Source organism: Schistocerca nitens, chromosome 7, assembly GCF_023898315.1.
Source record: "Schistocerca nitens isolate TAMUIC-IGC-003100 chromosome 7, iqSchNite1.1, whole genome shotgun sequence".
NCBI lineage: Eukaryota > Metazoa > Arthropoda > Insecta > Orthoptera > Acrididae > Schistocerca > Schistocerca nitens.
In genome coordinates, this window is record NC_064620.1 from 403,972,806 (window position 1) to 403,994,709 (window position 21,904).

The following is a 21,904-nucleotide window of genomic DNA, read 5'->3' on the forward strand; positions in this document are numbered from 1 at the left end:
AGATGTGGACTCTGACCACAATCTATTGGTTATGAACTGTAGATTAAAACTGAAGAAACTGCAAAAAGGTGGGAATTTAATGAGATAGGACCTGGATACTCTGAAAGAAGCAGAGGTAGTACAGAGTTTCAGAGAGACCATAAGGGAACAATTGACAGGAATGGGGGAAAGAAATACAGTAGAAGAAGAATGGGTAGCTTTGAGGGATGAAATAGTGAAGGCAGCAGAGGATCAAATAGGTAAAAAGATGGGGGCTAGTAGAAACCCTTGGGTAACAGAAGAAATATTGAATTTAATTGATGAAAGGAGAAAATATAAAAATGCAATATATGAAGCAGACAAAAAGGAATACAAACGTCTCAAAAATGATATCGACAAGAAGTTCAAAATGGCTAAGCAGGGATGGCTAGAGGGCAAATCTAAGGATGTAGAGGCTTATCTCACAAGGGGTAAGATAGATACTGCCTACAGGAAAATTAAAGAGACCTTTGGAGAAAAGAGAACCACTTGCATGAATATCAAGAGCTTTGATGGAAACCCAGTTCTAAGCAAAGAAGGGAAAGCAGAAAGGTGGAAGGAGTATATAGAGGGTCTATACAAGGCCGATGTACTTGAGGACAATATTATGGAAATGGAAGAGGATGTAGATGAAGATGAAATGGGAGATATGATACTGCATGAAGAGTTTTGACAGAGCACTGAAAGACCTGAGTCGAAACAAGGCCCCGGGAGTAGACAACATTCCATTAGAACTACTGACAGCCTTGGGAATGCCAGTCCTGACAAAACTCTGCCGTCTGGTGAGCAAGATGTATGAGACAAGCAAAATACCCTCAGACTTCAAGAACAATATAATAATTCCAATCCCAAAGAAAGCAGGTGTTGACAGATGTGAAAATTACCGAACTATTAGTTTAATAAATCACAGCTGCAAAATACTAACGCAAATTCTTTACGGACGAATGGAAAAACTGGTGGAAGCCGACCTCAGGGAAGATCAGTTTGGATTCCTTAGAAATGTTGTGAAGCAATACTGACCTTACGACTTATCTTAGAAGAAAGATTAAGGAAAGGCAAACCTACGTTTCTAGCATTTGTAGACTTAGAGAAAACTTTTGACAATGTTGATTGGAATACTCTCTTTCAAATTCTGAAGGTGGCAGGGGTAAAATACAGGGAGCGAAAGGCTATTTACAATTTGTACAGAAAGCAGATGGCAGTTATAAGAGTCGAGGGGTATGAAAGGGAAGCAGTGGTTGGGAAGGGAGTGAGTCAGGTTTGTAGCCTATCCCTGATGTTATTCAATCTGTATATTGAGCAAGCAATAAAGGAAACAAAAGAAAATTTCGGAGTAGGTATTAAAATCCTTGGAGAAGAAATGATAACTTTGAGGTTTTCTGGTGACATTGTAATTCTGTCAGAGACAGCAAGGGACTTGGAAGAGCAGTTGAATGGAATGGACAGTGTCTTGAAAGGAGGGTATAAAATGAACATCAACAAAAGCAAAATGAGGATAATGGAATTAAGTCGAATTAAGTCGGGTGATGCTGAGGGAATTAGATTAGGAAATGAGACACTTAAAGTAGTAAAGGAGTTTTGCTATTTGGGGAGCAAAATAACTGATGATGGATATAAAGATATAAACTGTAAACTGGCAATGGCAAGGAAAGCGTTTATGAAGAAGAGAAATTTGTTAACATCGAGTATAGATTTAAATGTCAGGAAGTCGTTTCTTAAAGTATTTGTATGGAGTGTAGCCATCCATGTATGGAACTGAAACGTGGACGATAACTAGATTAGACAGGAAGAGAATATAAGCTTTCGAAATGTGGTGTTACAGAAGAATGCTGAAGATTAGATGGGTAGATCACATAACTAATGAAGAGGTATTGAATAGAATTGGGGAGAAGAGGAGCTTGTGGCACAACTTGACTAGAAGAATGGATCGATTGGTAGGACATGTTCTAAGACATCGAGGGATCACCAATTTAGTATTGGAGGGCAGCGTGGAGGGTAAAAGTCGTAGAGGTAGACCAAGAGATGAATACACTAAGCAGAGTCCGAAGGATGTAGGCTGCAGTAGGTACTGGGAGATGAAGAAGCTTGCACAGGATAGAGTAGCATGGAGAGCTGCATCAAACCAGTCTCAGGACTGAAGACCACAACAGCAACAACAACATTGAAATGAAATAATGCAATAAAACTAACAATTAATTCAAATAATAGAGAAAAGTAATAATGCAATACAAATGAAACATACCTTACATCTACTCTTTCTAGTGTTTATGAAGTGTACCTTATGTATACCCTTTTAGTGTTTATGAGAAACATTAGCCTGATGTGTCCTCATGATTTCTTCAATGCTTGGAGATATATTTGAAAGACAACTCTCATTTCCTCATCAATACATTGAAGAGTCCCTCTTTTTTTTACATATAATTGGGACTGAGGGAAGAACATCCTAATTCTCATAAATATGATGTTCAAACCCTTTTTAGATATCAACACATGTTCTTCTTTTATAAATATCCAAAAGGCTTCAAGACACAATTCCTTATGCTTAATCATCAGTCCACAATCAGTAGATATAGCTGCCAGTTCTCCTTCTTCTGTTAATGTTAACCGGAAATCGCTGAGGTTTCCATGAAGAGGTTTCATCCAATTGTACTGTTCAGTGGTAAGGGATGGCAAATATAAACTCAGTTTCGGTTCTAAACTTATTAAATGATCTACTACTATTGGAAGTACTTCATTTATGCATATGCTCCTTACCAACAGGAACATTTCCAAGTTACCTTGAACAGTTTTTCTTTTGCAGTTTTCTGTGAAACGCTTTAATTTTGTTGGTGGATTTGAGGATGTTTTCTTCTTTCCCTTGCATGCTAGTTTTCAAAACATTGAACTGCTGAAATACACTCCTGGAAATTGAAATAAGAACACCGTGAATTCATTGTCCCAGGAAGGGGAAACTTTATTGACACATTCCTGGGGTCAGATACATCACATGATCACACTGACAGAACCACAGGCACATAGACACAGGCAACAGAGCATGCACAATGTCGGCACTAGTACAGTGTATATCCACCTTTCGCAGCAATGCAGGCTGCTATTCTCCCATGGAGACGATCGTAGAGATGCTGGATGTAGTCCTGTGGAACGGCTTGCCATGCCATTTCCACCTGGCGCCTCAGTTGGACCAGCGTTCGTGCTGGACGTGCAGACCGCGTGAGACGACGCTTCATCCAGTCCCAAACATGCTCAATGGGGGACAGATCCGGAGATATTGCTGGCCAGGGTAGTTGGCTTACACCTTCTAGAGCACGTTGGGTGGCACGGGATACATGCGGACGTGCATTGTCCTGTTGGAACAGCAAGTTCCCTTGCCGGTCTAGGAATGGTAGAACGATGGGTTCGATGACGGTTTGGATGTACCGTGCACTATTCAGTGTCCCCTCGACGATCACCAGTGGTGTACGGCCAGTGTAGGAGATCGCTCCCCACACCATGATGCCGGGTGTTGGCCCTGTGTGCCTCGGTCGTATGCAGTCCTGATTATGGCGCTCACCTGCACGGCGCCAAACACGCATACGACCATCATTGGCACCAAGGCAGAAGCGACTCTCATCGCTGAAGACGACACGTCTCCATTCGTCCCTCCATTCACGCCTGTCGCGACACCACTGGAGGCGGGCTGCACGATGTTGGGGCGTGAGCGGAAGACGGCCTAACGGTGTGCGGGACCGTAGCCCAGCTTCATGGAGACGGTTGCGAATGGTCCTCGCCGATACCCCAGGAGCAACAGTGTCCCTAATTTGCTGGGAAGTGGCGGTGCGGTCCCCTACGGCACTGCGTAGGATCCTACGGTCTTGGCGTGCATCCGTGCGTCGCTGCGGTCCGGTCCCAGGTCGACGGGCATGTGCACCTTCCACCGACCACTGGCGACAACATCGATGTACTGTGGAGACCTCACGCCCCACGTGTTGAGCAATTCGGCGGTACGTCCACCCGGCCTCCCGCATGCCCACTATACGCCCTCGCTCAAAGTCCGTCAACTGCACATACGGTTCACGTCCACACTGTCGCGGCATGCTACCAGTGTTAAAGACTGCGATGGAGCTCCGTATGCCACGGCAAACTGGCTGACACTGACGGCGGCGGTGCACAAATGCTGCGCAGCTAGCGCCATTCGACGGCCAACACCGCGGTTCCTGGTGTGTCCGCTGTGCCGTGCGTGTGATCATTGCTTGTACAGCCCTCTCGCAGTGTCCGGAGCAAGTATGGTGGGTCTGACACACCGGTGTCAATGTGTTCTTTTTTCCATTTCCAGGAGTGTATATCGGCCAAATATTCCAATCTGGCAATCCAAAATTCAAAGGTTATCACTTAAAATGTTGAAAGCATCCTCACCTTTAGTAGACACACTTCATTCTTTTCATAAAAGAAACTGATTTACTATTTGATCTTGATTAATGAAACAGACTAATGCTAAGAGTTTTGATTTGCTGATAATGACTGTTGAGTCAGCATCATCATGACACATTATTTTGCAAGTAGGCAAAATAAGTGACTCACCTATAGTATGAGCTTTCATACTCTTTGCTACTAGTTCAGAGACTTGGTAGGAAGCGATCAGAGCTATTATCAGAAACAGACATTGCACTTTTAAAAGAATTTGCTGCTCTTGTTTGCTGTTCAGACAATCTCTTGAAATAGCTTACAGGTTTATCTTGCAAATGTGAATGTATTGTTTTAAAATGTTTGCTTTAAAGTGTTTACTAGGAAGCAGAGATTGATTTGCTATTTTACTAAACGTACTGGGAAAGGATAAGCTTCACTCCCAGTTCAAGTGAAACCATAGCTTATGTAGCTTTCATTGTACTTATGAATAAGGTTGCTTTTTTACTCTCACTTAGCATTTGTTCACTCCCAGAATCAGATTCTTCAACAGCATGCTTGTTTTTTCAGAAATCTGCACATTTTATTTGATTGTATTTTGCATATAAGTTTCACTTCTAGCACTTTAAAAATAAGCAGTATGCTGTACAGAAAACACAAGCCCCATGTATGCTAACAAAAACTCACTGAAATATTACCTGAAAGCTCTGCGATAATGACAAGCGCACAACAACGGAAACGCATTTTCCTTCTGGATCTGGATTCTCGTGCCTCCATGGGTTAACAGTGCTGCCAACCATAATTTTCAAGTTCTGTTTACCTTGTTGGAAGCTTCTGTCATCACGAATCTACTGGATCACTAAACTGCAGTGGAAATGATGCTCAGAAGTAGCAAGGCTTCATGAACAATGATGATCATGTTCACATGTTCTTTTCATCTGTAGCAAAGAACGTGAAATGAAATTCTTTTAGTAACAGACAGCTCAAGGTCAAACAATAAGTAGCTCTCATAAATAATTTCCTCTCCCAGTTTCTCCTTTCAATAATATTTTATTGACAACAAAAACATATGCATTTTCAGTACAATATTATTATTGAGAAGTGACTGTTTGCGAATGTTATTTATAATTTTTGATACACTGTTATTGTACCCAAATAGGTCATAATGACCAATAATAATAGTATGCAATTCACTTCCTATGTGCTGTTGCAGCGCCACTCTGATTGAGTGGAATAGGTTCGCAATCATTAGGAACGATAGAAAACCTTCCGAAATCTATGGACAAGTTGTGATCACATGCATAGCACACAAGGTCAATTTCAGCATGGCTACCATTATAAAAGGAAAACGTCCGTAGGCAAATCAACTGGGAAACAAAAGCACAACACAACGAGATAATATCTGTAAAACTTTCCGTCTGAAAAATCCATCAGTCATTAAATATTTTTTCACCACTTTCTCCTAATTCTGAGTGTTTAGATCTTACCAGAAATCCATTAATACTTGACGATACAGTGGATTAACTCAATATTTATTTACAAACTTTAAGTGCAACACAAGTATCATACTGTTTGGTTACAGGAAGAAGGCATGGAACGAGGAATGCGAAAATAATTTGCACAGGCCTACAGGTCGAAGGGTGGTGGGAGGGGGGGGGTTGGGAAGGAAAATTTCACGACCAGTGCTAGTCATCCATGGATGCCTTTGTGCCTGGTACTGACCAGTGACTAAGATAATTATGTTTTTCACACAAAAGTAGAAAGGGTTCACTAAAAGCACATTTCTTCTATGAAAAATTGTGAAATTAAGGTAAGACTGTTGTATCCACTATAATTATCTGGGCTGTTATGCCGTGGTCGGTTGATGAATTCTGTGTCAATTCCCAACGTTTCATCTGCGGAGGACATCTTCAAGGGGATCTGTAGCTCGATGGAAGGTCCAACACACCCACTGACTCGCTACTGACTGCTGCTAAATTCCGTGTCTGCGAGTTCCCGCGCCGAGGCTGACATCACGTGTTTTGAAAAGTCAGTGCAATTGGCCGTTGTCCGCTGCCGTCGATCGCCGTTGCCATCACCCGGTGGTGGATGGGTGATACACATCTTCTTCAACACCGGCACCCATATATCATTTAATTTCATGCCCTCCTCCTTTTGATTGAAATTATTAGGGTGTCTGGCGATTTCGATTGCCTCCCTGTAGAGCCTTTCATAATATCCGCTTGTGGCCACTAGTACTTGCGTCTCCTCAAAACAAATTTGGTGGTTACCTGGTTGGAAAGCAAGCTCCGCAACAGCTGATCGTTCCGTTTCTCCTCTTCTACAATTGCCCTTGTGCTCTTCCAAACGTTTTGAGACAGTTCTTTTAGTGGTACCCACACAAACATCTCCATAGCTGCATGGGATCCTATACACTCCAGCTTTTTCCAATGGTTTGAGAGCGTCCTTGGCAGGCTTAAGGTATTCCTGTATCTTCCTGGTGGGCTTGTAAATTAACAGCGGACAGGGGCCAATTGCACTGACATTTTCAAAACACGTGACGTCATGCCTCGGTGCAGGAGCGCACGGACACAGAATTTAGCAGCAGTCAGTAGCAAGCCAGTGAGTGTGTTGGACCTTCCATCGAGCTACAACCCCCTTGAATATGTCCTCTGCAGACGGGGACGAAACATCGGGAATTGACACAGAATTCATCAACCAACCACGGCATAACAGCCCGGATAATTATAATGGACATGACATTTCTGACAAGGCATTTGCACCATATGTTAATTATGAATGACCTTGAAGCATTATGTTGTAAGAAACTTGCAGTCCATGGTTGCTGTCTTGCACTGCAAGTTTTTTACAACATATCAAACCAGTTACTGTGTTGGCCACACCAAACTTTACCATGGATAAAATGTTACATTTATAAATACAGTTACATTCATTATTAAACAAATTAATCACTCCCACCACTGCATATTGTTATAATTGTAGCAATGTGACAATTATCTGACCATTCTGTTTCTCCAGACCCTAGCATTCTACCATCCAAATAATTATTTTTCTCATCCCACTGTGAGTTTCACTTTCCCTAGAATTCCTTGCACTTCTTGGTCATGTCAGGGATGATCTCGCTAGGCCAGCAATGGCTTTATGATCACTCATTATTTTAAAACACCTTTGCCCAGTTCCCAAACAGCTGCTACTGTTAGATTGCTAAGATTAGCAGCAATGGAAGAGAGAAGAGAGTCAGCATGAAACGTTCCGAATACTGTCGACACTACAAGGAGAATAAGCCACCTTATTTCCTTAACCAAAGTGAACTATTTGACAAAACTTAAAGACTCGTTCCTTATTATACCTGTCATGGAATGGATAAAATTGAGTAGCTATATGTTCTTTTATATTTGGCCATATGTTTCCCTAAAATATTATCGAAGGCATCCACAAATGTTCTAGGGCACTCCAGTGAGCCTTGGTGCACACTTTGAGAACCACTAATGTAAGGAATGCCCCACCATTGGCAGCATACTACAGGCAAGTGGAATACAGCCACAATACTAGTTCAAAATGGCTGCCCCACTTGCGACATGCACCAACGAAGAACAGCAATCCGTCATATATTTTCTGATCAGTGAAGGTATAAAACCTTTTCAAATACATTGGTGAATGAAGGTCCAGTACAATGATACATTCTATCATGGTAGAAAGAGTATGAGTGGAGTAGAAGGTTTGGGAAAATGCGTGACTTCTGTGACGGGGAAGCTCATTGGCAGGGTCAGGCACACCGCTCTGTGACACCAGAGTCTACCAGTTGAAGCTATTGTGCTGGAAAATTGCCATTTTGTGGTGGATGAAATAGCTTCAGATTGGAACGTTACTCATTGCTCAGCACATCACATCACATCATTCATGAAGTGCTTTTGTGAAAATTATTACAGGAGATGAAACCTGGGTATGCTAACTCCAACCTAAAACAAAAAGAGCAAGTATGGAATGGCGCCATTCCTCATCACCAAAACCCAAGAAGTTTTGGAAGCAGCCACCTCCAGGGAAGGTTTTGCTGACTATGTTTTGGAATGAATGAGGTGTTGTCTTGGAATAATACATAACTTGGTTAAACTCGATCACCACTGTGCCATATTCTGATATGTTAAAAAATCAGCTTCAGCCTGCAGTAAGATCAAAGTGATGTGTACTTCTGAGTATAGATGTCATTTTGCAATATGACAATGCTCAGCCTTGTACTACCTGTGCAACTGTCAGTGAGCTGCACTTTGATATACTGCCATATCCACCACACTCGTCAGATCTCGTACTGAGTGATTACCATTTGTTTGGACCACTCAGAGATTCAATGGGAGGAAAGAAATTTCATTATGGTGACAAGGTGCAGCAGGGAGCAATAGTAGCTGTGCACACAATCACACATTTTCTGGTGCACGTACTGGTGCACCAGGTGGAAGCACTCTCTGCAGCTTGAACATTGGTCATCAGCGGGAATTCGCGAAGCCATCCTATTGGAGCTGTAACAAAACAATTTTGTGTAAGTTGTTTTCACTATATTTTGTATCAGCATACATAAGATAACGGAAAAATATTAAGTTCTAAAAAAATGGTGATGTGTTGAAAAATGTCATTTATTTCACTCAAAACATCAAAAGAAAGCATGCACCGATGATAGACTTTTCACGACATCACAAAATGGCTACTTAGCGCTGATTGAGAATTCAATTTAGAATGCCTGTGTCTAATTCCAAGCAAAATCGTATGTACCATCCTAAACATTTGTTTCTCATCAGATTGAAAAATACGGTTTCGAAAAAACATGTTTAAAAATCCGGGTTACATCTTTTGCAGTGAAGTTAAATGTGCCTCTAGCCACCAGTCTCTGAGCCTGTGTCTAATTCCAAGCAAAATCGTATGTACCATCCTAAACATTTGTTTCTCATCAGATTGAAAAATACGGTTTCGAAAAAACATGTTTAAAAATCCGGGTTACATCTTTTGCAGTGAAGTTAAATGTGCCTCTAGCCACCAGTCTCTGAGCCATACAGCAATTGATCCAGATATAAAAGGAGGTCCTCCCCCATCTTCTTCCTGGCCATATTGGTCCTGCCGTCCTCTTTGGCAGCTTCTGTCATCCACTGCACTGCTTGCTAGATACACTTTTCATCCAATTTTGTGCAGAAGTTGTAACATTGGCCAGTCCAACCTCAAGTTCAAGCTGTAATGTCCTTAATGCGTGGCAGGCCATCACTGAAATTACATGCTGACACATTGGCCACAATGTCAACCAATTTGGTGAATGGTTTTTGCAGACACTTTTTTCACAGATCACCTTATAACTCTATAATGGTGTAATGATAATTAAATTGACACCCTAGCTGCAAACAGGCGTTGATATACTTCACTGGGGACATGTTGAAAATGTGTGCCCCGACCGGGACTCGAACCCGGGATCTCCTGCTTACATGGCAGACGCTCTATCCATCTGAGCCACCGAGGGCACAGAGGATAGTGCATCTGCCATGTAAGCAGGAGATCCCGGGTTCGAGTCCCGGTCGGGGCACACATTTTCAACATGTCCCCAGTGAAGTATATCAACGCCTGTTTGCAGCTAGGGTGTCAATTTAATTATCATTTCATTTCTAGCAAAGCTGCATGGTCATCCACGGTATGTGTTCTTTCGAGAACAGATACTACCGTCATATATAGTTAAAATGTGGCTTCCCGGCCATTGACCTTCTTGTGTGAACGCACACGCTATGCCCGAACTCGTACGGGACTTGGTAGATTAATCTGCCACGAGTAATGAGTATGATGGTCAAACATCTATTAGGCGCACTACGAATGTAGTGGTGTGGACATGTTGGGAATGTGGATCTCATGGGGAGCGTGCAAGGGATAAGTCCCTGCAGACGCACTATCCTCTGTGCCCTCGGTGGCTCAGATGGATAGAGCGTCTGCCATGTAAGCAGGAGATCCCGGGTTCGAGTCCCGGTCGGGGCACACATTTTCAACATGTCCCCAGTGAAGTATATCAACACCTGTTTGCAGCTAGGGTGTCAATTTAATTATCATTTCATTTCTAGCAAAGCTGCATGGTCATCCACGGTATGTGTTCTTTCGAGAACAGATACTACCGTCATATATATTTCTATAATGGTGTTTCTGGAAAGCTTGGGATGAACACTGCAATAAAGCAGATGACCAAAAGAACATTTTAAGCAAAAATTACCCCCTTAACATACAGTATTGTGTCTGCTTTACAGAATCATCAATTCCTTATTGCTTAATAATGCACTCCTATTTATAAAATGGTGGCATTTTCCTATTTGGATATGTCAACGAAAGCAGCACAATGTATGTGGTCTTTTACAATAATCAGTATCATTCACATTTAGTTGTTGTTGTTGTTGTTGTTGTGGTCTTCAGTCTGAAGACTGGTGTGATGCAGCTCTCCATGCTACTTTATCCTGTCTTGTCTCCAAATAACTACTGCAACCTGCATCTTTCTGAATCTGCTTATTGTGTTCATCCCTCAATCTCCCTCTATGTTTTTTACCCCACCCTCTCACTCATACACACACACACACACACACACACACACACACTTATCTCCAGTATTAAATTGGTGATCCCTTGATGTCTCAGAATTTGTTCTATCAATTTATCCATTCTTTTGGTCAAGTTGGGCCAAAATATTTTTGTCCCTCCAGTTTCATTCAGTACTCCCTCTTTAGTTACATGTTTGACACATCTAATCATCAGAATTCTTCTGTAGCACTACATTTCAAAAGCTTCTATTTTCTTTTTGTCTAAACTGTTTATTGTCCACGTTTGATTCCATCATGGCTACACTCCAGACAAATAGCTTCAGAAAAGACTTCCTAACACTTAAATCTATATTTGATGTTACCAAATTTCTCTTCTTCAGAAATGCTTTTCCTGCCATTGCCAGTCTACATTTTATATCCTCTCTACTTTGACCACCATCAGTTACTTTGCTCCCCAAATAGCAGAACTCATCTATTACTTTTAGTGTCTGTCACCTGATTTAATTTGACTACAGTTCATTATCCTTGTTTTTCATTTATTGATGTTCATCTTATACCCTTCTTGCAATGCACTGTCCATTCCATTCTGTTTCTCTTCCAAGTCCTTTGCTATCTCTGACAGAATGAAAGTATTATAGGCAAACCTCAAAGCTTTTATTTCTTCTCCCTGAACCTAGTTTTATTCCAAATTTGTCTTTGGTGTCCTTTACTGTTTGTTCAGTGTACAAATTTAATAACATCAGGGGTAAGCTACAACCCTGCCTCATTCCCTTTTCAACCACTACCTTCCCTTCATGCCGCTTGACTCTTATAACTGCCACCTGGTTTCTGTACAAGTTGTAAATAGCCCTTTGATTCCTGTATTTTACACTGCTACCTTTAAAATTTAAAAGGGACTACTCCAGTCAACAGTGCCAAAAGCTTCTCTCAGTGTACAAATGCTATAAATGTTGGTTGGCTGTTCCTTAATCTATCTATGGTAGGGTCAGTATTGCCTCACGTGTTCCCACATTTCTCCGGAATCCAGACAGACCTTCCCCAAGAGGTTGGCTTCTACAGTTTTTCCATTCTCCTGTGAAGAATTTGTGTTAGTATTTTGCTACCACGACTTATTAAACTTATACTTTGGTAATTTTCACTCCTGTCAGCAATTGATTTCTTTGGAATTGGAATTACGTACATTCTTCTTGCACCCTGAGGGTATTTTGCCTGTCTCATACATCTTGCACACCAGATGGAAGAGTTTTATCATGGTTGGCACCACCAAGATTGTCTGTAGTTCTGATGTAATATCGTCTACCCCTGGGGCCTTGTTTTGATGTAGATCTTTCAGAGCTTTATCAAAAATTCTCACAGTATCATATCTTCTTTCTCCCCTTTTCCTGAAGGTCTCTCTAATTTTCCTGGAAGTGGTATCTATCTTTCCCTAGTGAAATATGCTTCTAAATCATTACATTTGTCTTCTAGCCATTCCTTCTTAGCAGTTCTGCACTTCCTGTCAATCTCATTTTCTAACATTTGTATTGCCTTTCGCCTGCTTCATTTGCTGTATTTTTAAATTTTCTCTTTTCATCAATTAAATTCAATATCTCCTGTGTTAACCAAGGATTTTCATTGGCCTTCTCTTTTTACCAATATGATCCTCTGCTGCCTTCACTCTTTCATCTCTTAAAGCTACCTATTCGTCTTCTATTATATTCCTTTCCTCCGTTCTAGTCGACTGTTGCCTAACACTCCCTCTGAAACTGTCAACAAACTCTGGCTCTTTCAACTTACCTGGGTCCCATCTCCTTAAGTTTGTACCTTTTTCCAATTTCTCCAGTTTTAATCTACTGTTAATAACCAGTAAATTTTGATCAGAGTCCACTTCTGCCCCTGGAATTGTCTTAGAATTTAAAATTTAGTTCTTAAATCTCTATCTTAGCATTATATAATCAATCTGAAACATTTTGGTGTCTGCAGGTCTCTTCCACGTATAAACCATTCTTTTATGATTCGTAAACCAGTTGTTAACAGTGATTAAATAATGCTCTGTGGAAAATTCTACTATGCAGCTCCCTCTTTCGTTCCTTTCCTCCAGTCCATATTCACCTGCTATTTTTCCTTCTCTTACTTTTCCTTCTATCTAATTCCAGTCCCTCAACACAATTAAATTTTTGTCTCTTTTGACTATCCGAATCATTTCTTTTATCTCATCATACATTTATTCAATCTCTTCATCATCTGTGCAGCTATTTGGCATGTAAACTTGTACTACTGTGGTAGGAATGTGCTTCGTGCCTATCTTGGCTACAATTGTGTATTCACTATGCTGTTCATAGTAGCTTACCCACATTTCTATTTTCTTATTCATTATTAATCCCACTCTTGCGTTACTCCTATTTGACATTGCATTTATACCTGTATTCACCTGACCGGAAGTCCTGTTCCTCATGCCACTAATTCCCATGATATCCAACTTCAGTGTATCGACTTCCCTTTTTAAATTTTCTAACCTACCTCCCACTTAAGGGATCTAACATTCCATGCTCTGATCTGTAGAATGCCAGTCTTATTTCTCCTGATGATGACATCCTCCTGAGGAGTCCCAGTCTGGAGACCCGAATCGGGGACTATTTCATCTCCTGACTATTTTACCCAAGAGGACACTATATCATGTAACCATACAGTAGATCTGCACATCCTCGGGAAAAATTACAGATATAGTTTCCCCTTGCTTTCAGCCATTCGCATTACCAGCACAGCTAGGCCACTTTGGTTGACGTTACAATGCCAGATTAGTCAATTATCCGGGCTGTTGCCCCTGCAACTATTTGAAAGCCTGCTGCCCTTCTTCAGGAACCACACGTTTGTCTGGTTTCTCAACAGATGCCCCTCAGTGGTGGTTGTACCTACGGTATAGCTATCTGTATCACAAGCCACCCCACCGATGGCAATATGCGTGGTTTATGGGAGGTGGGGGCAGGGGGAGGGGTGTATTAGATACAAAAGGCATGCTGAAATAGATCTGGATCCTTTATGTGAATACAATAACAACAACAGCAACATTAAAGTAATATAAAATGCTCCAGTACTTAACAATCAGTACAGTGTGCATTCTTCTTCAGTGGGGTATTGTCCAATAACAAGATGAGATTTATATTGGGAGTGTGGTAGATGCTGCTCACTCAAAATATGAAACATAAACCATGTCCACAAACACTGAAGAAAGACAAATTACATTGAAGAGTAGACAGGTAACAGCCATTTCATTCAAAGTCTCGCCATCTTTCTAGATACCATCATTATCTGTGCAGCATCCCATGGAAGAGTCAGTGGAATTGCCCAGGGATATACTTTATTTTCTATCTTACTTTCTATACCTACAGCACTTTCCCAGGCTTCTTTAACAACAATTTCTCTGTGGCATAGAAAACCACTCCATATTTGTTCCACATAATGTTTGAGCTGTGTCCAAGTCATTTTGATGGGATTAAAGTACCGTATTTACTCAAATCTAAGCCACACTTTTTTTCCGGTTTTTGTAATCCAAAAAACCGCCTGCGGCTTAGAATCGAGAGCAAAGTAAGCAGAAGTTCTGAAAAATGTTGGTAGGTGCCGCCACAAGTAACTTCTGCCATCGAATATATGTAGCGCTGCACAGGCATGCTTTCAGGCACAAAGATAAATATTGGCGCCAAAACCTCTGCGTCAGTAAATAAATTTTAAAAAAGGTGGAAGACGTGCTTTTTTCTCCGCCCCGAGTTTCGACCACTGCATTTTCATACATTACCCAACGAAGTGAATACAAATTCCGTATTGTTCATCTTCGAATGTAGCAGCATTTCAGTGTACTACGAAAATCCGACTGGCAAGACTGCCTGTTTGGGATGTTTGTCAATATGGTCAACTCTACGTTCTGAATTTTTTCCTAGCTGTCAGAAGAGATGGTTGCTAGTAGGAAATTTTATGAATTGTGAATCACATGCAGTATTCTCTTCACCATAGATTAGATTAGATTAGATTAGATTAGATTAATACTAGTTCCATGGATCATGAATACGATATTTCGTAATGATGTGGAACGAGTCAAATTTTCCAATACATGACATAATTAGGTTAATTTAACAACATACTTAAGTTAATATAACAACTTTATTTTTTGTGTTTTTTTGTTTTTCCTTATTTTTTATTTTTATTTATTATTTTTTTTCTTAATTTATATCTAAAAATTCCTCTATGGAGTAGAAGGAGTTGTCATTCAGAAATTCTTTTAATTTCTTCTTAAATACTTGTTGGTTATCTGTCAGACTTTTGATACTATTTGGTAAGTGACCAAAGACTTTAGTGCCAGTATAATTCACCCCTTTCTGTGCCAAAGTTAGATTTAATCTTGAATAGTGAAGATCATCCTTTCTCCTAGTATTGTAGTTATGCACACTGCTATTACTTTTGAATTGGGTTTGGTTGTTAATAACAAATTTCATAAGAGAGTATATATACTGAGAAGCTACTGTGAATATCCCTAGATCCTTAAATAAATGTCTGCAGGATGATCTTGGGTGGACTCCAGCTATTATTCTGATTACACGCTTTTGTGCAATAAATGCTTTATTCCTCAGTGATGAATTACCTCAAAATATGATGCCATATGAAAGCAATGAGTGAAAATAGGTGTAGTAAGCTAATTTACTAAGATGTTTATCACCAAAATTTGCAATGACCCTTATTGCATAAGTAGCTGAACTCAAACGTTTCAGTAGATCATCAATGTGTTTCTTCCAATTTAATCTCTCATCAATGGACACACCTAAAAATTTGGAATATTCTACCTTAGCTATATGCTTCTGATTAAGGTCTATATTTATTAATGGCGTCATACCATTCACTGTACAGAACTGTATGTACTGTGTCTTATCAAAATTCAGTGAGAGTCCGTTTACAAGGAACCACTTAGTAATTTTCTGAAAGACAGTATTGACAATTTCATCAGTTAATTCTTGTTTGTCAGGTGTGATTACTATACTTGTATCATCAGCAAAGAGAACTAACTTTGCCTCTTCATGAATATAGAATGGCAAGTCATTAATATATAATAAGAACAACAAAGGACCCAAGACTGACCCTTGTGGAACCCCATTCTTGATAGTTCCCCAGTTTGAGGAATGTGCTGATCTTTGCATGTTATGAGAACTACTTATTTCAACTTTCTGCACTCTTCCAGTTAGGTACGAATTAAACCATTTGTGCACTGTCCCACTCATGCCACAATACTTGAGCTTGTCTAGCAGAATTTCATGATTTACACAATCAGAAGCCTTTGAGAGATCACAAAAAATCCCAATGGGTGGCGTTCGGTTATTAAGATCATTCAAAATTTGACTGGTGAAAGCATATATGGCATTTTCTGTTGAAAAACCTTTCTGGAAACCAAACTCACATTTTGTTGGTACTTCATTTTTACAGATACGTGAAGCTACTCTTGAATACATTACTTTCTCAAAAATTTTGGATAAAGCTGTTAGGAGGGAGATTGAGCGGTAATTGTTGACATCAGATCTATCCCCCTTTTTATGCAAAGGTATAACAATAGCATATTTCAGTCTATCAGGGAAAATGCCCTGTTCCAGAGAGCTATTACACAGGTGGCTGAGAATCTTACTTATCTGTTGAGAACAAGCTTTTAGTATTTTGCTGGAAATGCCATCAATTCCATGTGAGTTTTTGCTTTTAAGCAAGTTTATTATTTTCCTAATTTCAGAGGGAGAAGTGGGTGAGATTTCAATTGTATCAAATTGCATAGGTATGGCCTCTTCCATTAACAGCCTAGCATCTTCTAATGAACACCTGGATCCTACTATATCCACAACATTTAGAAAATGATTATTAAAAATATTTTCAACTTCTGACTTTTTGTTCGTAAAGTTTTCATTCAATTTGATGGTAATACTGTTTTCCTCTGCTCTTGGTTGACCTGTTTCTCTTTTAATAATATTCCAAATTGTTTTAATTTTATCATCAGAGTTGCTGATTTCAGACATGATACACATACTCCTGGATTTTTTAATAACTTTTCTTAATATAACACAGTAGTTTTTATAATTTTTGATAGTTTCTGGGTCACTACTCTTTCTTGCTGTCAGATACATTTCCCTTTTCCGGTTACAAGATATTTTTATACCCTTAGTAAGCCATGGTTTGTTACAAGGTTTCTTACGAGTATATTTAACTATTTTCTTGGGGAAGCAGTTTTCAAATGCATTTACAAAAATGTCATGAAATAAATTGTATTTTAAATTGGCATCAGGTTCACGGTACACCTCAACCCAGTCTAACTGCTGTAGGCTTTCCCTGAAATTTGCAATTGTTAAATCGTTGACTGAACGTACTACTTTGGAGGACTGTTTAGTATTGCTGAATGGAGCTATGTCATATATTGTAACTAGCTGTGCACCATGATCAGAAAGACCATTCTCAACAGGCTGAGCATTTATCTGGTTAAACTTATCTTGGTCTATAAAGAAGTTATCTATCAGTGAGGTGCTATCCTTTACCACCCGAGTAGGAAAATCAATAACGAGTGTCAAATTGAAAGAACCGAGTAATACTTTCAGAGAATCTACATTGAAGTCCCCAAAAATAATAATTTGCTTCCCCCTGTCTGACAGATAGCGCAACAAGGAGTCCAAATTTTTCAGAAACAGATGAAAATTTCCCGATGGGGACCTATATACAGTTACAATTATAAATGTGCCTTTATTTAATTTAAGCTCACAGGCACATGCTTCTATATGTTTCTCTACACAAAACTTTTTTGTTTCTATACTTTTTGCACAATGATAACTTTTGACATATATGGCAACTCCTCCTTTCTCCATATTTTCTCTCATTACATGTGCAGAGAGCTTATATCCACTTACATTTACCTTATCCATATCAGTAACAATGTGATGCTCAGACAGGCATAGTATATCTATTTCATTCTCAGCTTCTAAATCTTCTAAACAAACCAGAAGCTCATCTACTTTATTCTTTAAACTCCCAATATTTTGATGAAATGTACTTACATTATTTTTAATTATACTTTTATGAGAACCTTTCCTTATTCTAACATTTGCAGTACTCTCCTGTCTGAGTTTCTCATTGTGCTTAGGCCTAGTTCCTATACCAGTGGTCACATGGTGTTCAGAGAGGCAGATTATGTCAGCTGGGTTGGGTGACTTTAATTCATCAATGCAATTACCTAGGACTGAGATACAACTTGGTGGAGATAAAATTTCTGGTGATTGGTGAAAATTTATAATTGACAGCTGTGATTGGTGATCCAATGTGCTAGAATTGTGCTGTTTAATTTCTTTCCTAAACTGAAGATTTGTTTCAATCCTGACCTCTCGTAGAACTTGACATCTTCTTTAGTACGTTACATTCTGCACAGAAATTAAGAGTCATCTTAGATTCAAAAATCTAGTCAATTGCCATGCTTCATTTCTCACTGTATCACTATTAGGCATAAGAATAATACGAATATAAACATTTTGCCATGTATTCTTTCGTGTTTGCTGCTATCTCATTTAAATCCTGTCTGCCTGATAAACTACGAAACTAGTGTGAGATAACAGCAAACGCGGAAGAATATACATATCATGTCATGTTTGCATTCGTATTATTCTTATGCCTAATAGTGATACAGTGAGAAATGAAGCACGGCAATTGACTAGATTTTTGAATCTAAGATTACTCTTAATTTCTGTGCAGAATGTAACGTACTAAAGAAGCGTCTGCAAAGATTTTCAAACGGAGAACAATTTTCGCTAAACTCTCGTTCAGAACATCTTCTATCATTCGCAGTCTATTATTTGGTTCTTGTTGATCATTATAAAAGAAAGCAGCAGTGTAAGTAACAGCAAATGGCAGTCTCTTGCCATTGTTTTGATAATGAGACAAGTCCCCTTTTTTTTATTGTAAGCGGCGGTAGCGCGCATAAAAGCAAACCATGCCGCCAGCTGTGACAGGCCGTAAACACTCATTGTCAAAATGCGACAAACAATGCATGACACAATACAGTAATGCATTTTAGCTTAGAGTGGCGTAAACACCTATAACAAAGAGAACGGCACTTATCAGATCAAAGAAAAATAAGCAATCAATTCAAACCAGACGAAGCACATGAAAAAGGAAGGGTACCCGTATAAATACGGACGGAGCGCCTGACGCATAGCAATGGCTACCTGGTAAAGCTTAACTGCTAAGCTTACAACTCGAACCAAACTACTGTAGCTGTATCGTCATTCATTCGACCTAAATTGTGTCTCATATTACAATGGACCAACTTTGTTTCGATTTGGAGGTGCGGTCTAAAACTTTTCTCTCCCCTTGAATTTCGAGTCTCAAATTTCAGGTGCGGCTTAGATTCGAGAAATTTTTTTTTCCCTTGATTTCGAGTCTCATTTTTTCAGGTGCGGCTTAGATTCGAGTAAATACGGTAGCAGCGATACATTGGAAGCCTAAGGACCCTGTGACCTTGTTCTTTAGACATCTCATCAACAACATATTGTTGAAACTGCTGTGGCTCATTTTGCTTTCACAAGTTCCAGGAGCTCCTCCTTGCACAAATTGTCCTGAACTTGCACAGACTGTCCTGAACTTGCGCAATGTGATGTTTCAACCTCTCAGTGTCAAAAAACTTCCTGGCAGGTTAAAACTGTGTGTCCGACCGAGACCCGAACTCGGGACCTTTGCCTTTCGCGGGCAAGTGCTCTACCGTCTGAGCTACCGAAGCACGACTCACGCCCGGTACTCACAGCTTTACTTCTGCCAGTAAGCTGTGAGTACCGGGCGTGAGTCGTGCTTCGGTAGCTCAGATGGTAGAGCATTTGCCCGCGAAAGGCAAAGGTCCCAAGTTCGAGTCTCGGTCGGGCACACAGTTTTAATCTGCCAGGAAGTTTCATATCAGCGCACACTCCGCTGCAGAGTGAAAATCTCATTCTGGAAACATCTCAGTGTCAGCTTTTTCCTTTGCCACTGTTGGACCTTTAGCTTTACTATCTGAGCAGTATGGGGCATTACACACTGGAAAAGGAGAAAAAAAAAAAAGGTGCACCTGCCTAATATCGTGCAGGCCCCCCGTGAGCACACTGAAGTGCCGCAACACGACACTAATCCTGCAGGGCTGTCCATAAACACGTAATGGTACGAGAGGGTGAAGATCTCTTCTGTCTGAACAACACATTGCAAGGCATCCCGGATATGCTCAATAATGTTCATGTCTGGGGAGTTTGGTGGCCAGTGGAAGTGTTAAACCCTTTGACTGTTGGAGGCGCACCACTGCTTGGCACGCTGAGGCGCCGCAGCCTGCAACGTAATCTGGCACTACCTGCACTAAGTGTCTCTTCCTCGAGCTGCTGCCGGGACTGGAGCGGCCTGTTCTGCCCAACTCACCATGTGCTGAATGCATCTGGACTGAATACCACTCGTGCAGAGTCAGCGTGAATTTTTGGCGACTTTGAGCTGTAATATCTCGGACTGTAGTTTTTGTTAAGAAATCAAATTCGGTCATCTTGTACAACTTAATGCATTCTCTTAAGAATAATAATGAAAAGAATTTTACAAGCCATATTGAGCCAGAAAATGGTAGGTAAAATCGGCTGAAAAAATAGGTGCCTGAAAAAATTTAGAAGTTTGGCTTCTTGCATCTCCTGGACTAATCCTATGATGAATGTTAAACTTGGCATGCAGTAACCTAACTACACAAGGTTCTCAAATATAAAGTTTCATTTGCATAGCACTTTCCAGTACTGAATGAATAAAGTGGAAAATTGAGGATTTTGTAAAAATGTCAAAAATGCAGTATTTTCATTCTGATTTTGCTAAAAAAAACTATGTTCTATAAAACATTCCAAGCTGTATAACTGTAATGAAAGTTGGGCCTGAAAACAATGTAAAATTCAGATTTGCATATCTAGTAGAGTGAACACATGATGAAAATGAAATTTAGAGTGCAATAGATTGATACCACAAAGATATGGAATAAAAAATTTTATTTCGCTACTATTTTCCCAATAATCTACAAGTTAGTCAAAAAGATGTTGATTTTTATGAAAAGATGAAAGTGGGGTATATTCAATACTTCTTTTACAAATACCATTTTCTATTAATACTTTAAAGCCTGTCTCATTCAAACAATCAATTTTAAGCCCCCCACCCGCCCCAGAACAGTGAATTTTAATTTCAAATATTGGCTAACAGCAGAGGCAAAGCAGCAAGAAAAATTGCACTGAGAACAGACTTTTAAATTCAGCATGTTATTTCTTGTTGATCAAAGGCGTTTGAAATCAGTTATGGAAAACAGGTTTTATACAAGTAGACCAAATGTGATCTATATTTGTACTATTGAGGATAAAATAATATAACTGTCTGTTGTTGTTGTCTTCAGTCCTGAGACTGGTTTGATGCAGCTGTCCATGCTACTCTATCCTGTGCAAGCTTCTTCATCTCCCAGTACCTACTGCAACCTACATCCTTCTGAATCTGCTTAGTGTATTCATCTCTTGGTCTCCCACTACGATTTTTACCCTCCACACTGCCCTCTAATATTAAATTGGTGATCCCTTGATGCCTCAGACAATATCCTACCAACCGATCCCTTCTTCTGGTCAAGTTGTGCCACAAACTTCTCTTCTCCCCAATCCTATTCAATACTTCCTCATTAGTTATGTGATCTACCCATCTAATCTTCAGCATTCTTCTGTAGCACTGTCTATGTTATGTGTTAATAATTGAAATGTATCGTACATATATCAATACATGGGTTTTGTTATACTGGCACAATGTACTTGGCGTAATTACATATGCCACAGTACAGATATTGCACCATTTCAATCACCAAGTCCATTCATTTGCCAGAAAACTGCTACACATGAAGAAGTCAGGCATTGTTTGAATAATTTTACACCTGTTGCATCTATTTTCCATGCTTCTTT

The 21,904-nt window shown here is 39.9% G+C and overlaps 2 non-coding genes across 2 annotated transcripts; one reads left to right on the forward strand and one right to left on the reverse strand.

Annotated features, from left to right (window-relative positions):
* Positions 1-9,821: 9,821 nt before the first annotated feature.
* Positions 9,822-9,896, reverse strand: Trnat-ugu (transfer RNA threonine (anticodon UGU)). Its single transcript has one exon. It is a non-coding gene; the product is annotated as a tRNA-Thr (tRNA).
* Positions 9,897-10,323: 427 nt separating this feature from the next.
* Trnat-ugu (transfer RNA threonine (anticodon UGU)) lies at positions 10,324-10,398 on the forward strand. The gene has a single exon. It is a non-coding gene; the product is annotated as a tRNA-Thr (tRNA).
* Positions 10,399-21,904: the final 11,506 nt, after the last annotated feature.